The sequence below is a fragment of the Mastomys coucha genome, unplaced genomic scaffold (assembly GCF_008632895.1).
Source record: "Mastomys coucha isolate ucsf_1 unplaced genomic scaffold, UCSF_Mcou_1 pScaffold18, whole genome shotgun sequence".
Taxonomy (NCBI): domain Eukaryota; kingdom Metazoa; phylum Chordata; class Mammalia; order Rodentia; family Muridae; genus Mastomys; species Mastomys coucha.
In genome coordinates this window covers 76,421,791-76,425,479 of record NW_022196900.1, presented here as the reverse complement: position 1 = coordinate 76,425,479, position 3,689 = coordinate 76,421,791, and the positions used below count along the sequence as shown (strand labels likewise).

Genomic DNA, 3,689 nt, shown 5'->3' with positions numbered 1-3,689 from the left:
CACTGGGCAGAGTCTCACAGTTGAACCTGGTGCTCATCATTTCAGTAAGTGTGTACTTAGTGCTCTTGCTATGGGCATCCTCTGTCTCTGCCTTCCCAGAGGATGTGAGACAGTATCCGACCTGTCATGTGTTATGCGGTGTTTCCAAAGATTATGTGAGATACTTATCTATTAAGCTGAATCAATTAATAGTTACTAATAATTAATAGTTAGCTATTCATCATAATCCAGGGAAATGAGTGTCATCATCCTCATTTTATAGATGAAGAGACTGAAGCACTGAGGAGTCAAGTAACTTGAGAAGAGGGGAGAACTAAGCAGTGTGCTTGGAATCAACACCCCAGCCTTCCTACTTCTGTAGATGCCATCTTGTTGGGCTACCATGTATCAGGAGCCACAGTGGGATGGACACAGTTGAATGTTATTCTTTTACAGGCTTGGTGATTTGCATGATTCCAAGGCAGATCCAAAGTTGGGTTTCTGAGTTCCTCCTGTGTGGCTTTTCCAGTGACCCCACAACCAACAGCATCCTCTTCATTGTCTTTCTTCTTATTTACCTGAGCTCAGTCCTGGGCAACAGGCTCATCATCATGCTGGTCTGCCTGGACACACAGCTGCACACTCCCATGTACTTCTTCCTCTGTACCCTCTCCCTGTTGGATATGAGCTATGTCACCACCACCATGCCCCAGATGTTGGTGCATCTTCTTGCTCACTCTCAGACCATCTCCTTTGCTGGCTGCTGGCTGTTGGATGCAGATGTATGTGTTTGGTTCTCTGAGCATTACCGAGAGCACCTTCTTTGTTGTCATGACTTATGACCGGTATGTGGCCATTTGCTATCCACTGCGTTACACTGTCATCCTCAATTGGGGCCTGTGCATACAGTTGGCAGCAGGGACTTGGATCTCTGGTTTCTTTTCCTCTTTATTGTTTATTTTCTTCACCATGAGTCTGCCATATTGTAAGCCCAACAGGGTCAACCACTACTTGTGTGAAGGTCCTTCAGTGTGTAGCCTGGCTTGCATGGATACCCACCTTATTGAGATGGTGGACTTGGTCTGGAGTGTCTTTTTGGTTGTTATTCCAATTTCCCTCATTGTGGCCTCCTACATTCGTATTGCCAAGGCAATTCTCAAGATCAAGTCTACCCAGGGCCGCTGCAAGGCTTTCTCTACCTGTGCCTCCCACCTGACTGTGGTCACATTCTTCTTTGCTCCAGCCACTTACATCTACATGAGGTCCAACTCCAGCTACTCCCCTGAGCGAGACAAGCAGATATCACTCTTTTACAATGTCTTCACAGCCTTGCTCAACCCTGTGGTCTACAGTCTGAGAAACAAGGACATCAAGAGAGCATTTCTTAAGGTGATGGGACATGGTAGGGTCTACTGGTGAACCAGGATCTTGGGAAGCTGGATTTTTTTTTTTGAGTATTCACTATTTAAGAAAAGGACAACATCTTTATTTTTATGAAACTGACCTGGTCATTTGAACCAAAGTAATACTTAGTACTTGGGACAAAACATCATGAAACTAATGTGACTTATTGATCGATAGGTTTCTTTTTTTTTTTTATTTATGGTTTTTCGAGACAGGGTTTCTCTCTGTAGCCCTGGCTGTCCTGGCACTCACTCTGTAGACCAGGCTGGCCTCGAACTCGGAAATCCGCCTGCCTCTGCCTCCCAAGTGCTAGGATTAAAGGCGTGCGCCACCACAGCCCGGCTGATCGATAGGTTTCATGAAGTATAATTCCAAACACTTGGTAGCTCTTGTTCGTAGCTATTGGTTGGCAGTGGCTTTCTATGCTCTCATTTTTGTCTTGAAGGAGGAACCTTATATCCAACATGTGATCCTTTAACAGAAGCAGAGAAGCAGTTGACAAACTTACCATGACTCAGCTTGTGAAGGGTGGCCTGCTTCTCTTCCCACACATTCTTTTGGTCAAAGCAAGTAGTATGGTCCAGCCTGACAGGAGGTGGGAAGTTCTTTGTCTATAGAGAAGTAATATGAGTCATTTGGCCATGGTCTGATATGTTGGTTCCTCTACCTAGAAAACAGCAAGTAATGTGTAGCATGTAACTTGGGATAGTTCACAGAATGGAACAGCATACCTATAAACCAACAGAAAAGATGCCTACTATAAACAGCACCATAACATAGACAGCAGAAGGCTGAGGCAGTACATGCTAAGTATTACAGCATGTGTGGTCATGACAATATTATGCTGATGGTGTGTGGCACAGAATCAATACATCTCAGAGATCAAACTTCACATATACATTCAGTGTGGTCTATGGGTATCCATGGTGACCTCTCCAGTGAAATGATGTATTACTGAAAGAGAAGGAGCTGGGTTCTCATCAGAACCTCCTAATGTCTGCTCTAAGTTACATGCCGCATTCAAGGGTGCATCTAACCTGTGGCCGCAGGTTCTTTTCCCCCCATTTGATGGTGACAGATATGGACAACCTGTCATCTTCAGAGTAGAATTCCATTCAGGAAATTCCTCTGCGATTCAGTGCCTGAACCATTCTTTCATTAAAGAGGCCTCAGTCCCTCCAATTTTATTCTGTGGCCTGACTTCCCACATTTGTAAAGAAAACCTTGAATTTTGATCTCCCTGCCTTCACCTCCCCAGTGTTGGGATTATCGGAAGGAGTACCACACCTGGGCGAGTTTTTGCCTCTTTGATGATGCCCTTTGATTATAAAAGCTTTCACTTTGGTAAAATCCAATTCATGTCCCCCCCCCTTTTTTTAAAGAGAGAAATCCACACTGTCTAGTCCTGCCTTGTCTGGAACTCACTATGTAGACTCAGATAGCCTCAAACTCACAGATATCCTCTAGCCTCCAACCTCTTTATGGTATTGCAGCCATACTCTATCACTCCTGGACAAACTTTTTTTTTTCTTATTAGATATTTTCCTTATTTACATGTCATATGATATCTCCTTTCCCAGTTTCCCCTACAAAAAAGAAAAAAAAAGAAAAAACAAACCAAAAAAAACCAAAACCCAAAAACCAACAAGAACGCCTGTTGCCTCCCCCAACCCCCTGCTTGTCACCCCACCCTCTCCCACTTATTGGCCCTGGCATTACACTGCCTACACTGGGCACAGGACCTTCATAGAGCCAAGGGCCTCTTCTCCCATTGATCGATTTTGCAATCCTCTACTGTACACATGCTGCCAGAACAATCAGTCCCACCATGTATAGTCCTTGGTTGGTGGTTGAGACCCTGGGAGCTCTGAGGGTACTAGTTAGTTCATATTGTTGTTTGTCCTAAGGGGCTGCAAACCTTTCAGCTCTTTTGGTCCTTTCTTTAACTCCTTCGTTGGGGACCCTGTACTCAGTTCAATGGATGGCTGTGAATCTCTACATCTGTATTAGTCAGGTACTGTCAGAGCCTCTCAGAAGACAGCTATATCAGGCTAGCTTATCCTTCCTTCAGTCTCTGCTCCATAGTTAGTATCTGCAACTCCTTCCGTGGGTATTTTGTTCCCCCTTTTAAGAAGAAATGAAATCTGGACAAACATTTTTATCTCGTGTTATTTTGCAGTAGTTCTAAGAAATTGTTTATTGATCCAATGTCGTGAAAATTTACTCCTGTTTTGTTTTTACACTGTCTTTTAGGGTTTTCAAATTTTTCTTTTATTTTTTTTCCAACATGATATTTTTATTGATTA

The 3,689-nt window shown here is 43.7% G+C and overlaps 1 pseudogene; it reads left to right on the top strand.

Annotated features, from left to right (window-relative positions):
• Positions 1–449: 449 nt before the first annotated feature.
• On the top strand, positions 450–1,398 carry LOC116095536 (annotated as a pseudogene).
• Positions 1,399–3,689: the final 2,291 nt, after the last annotated feature.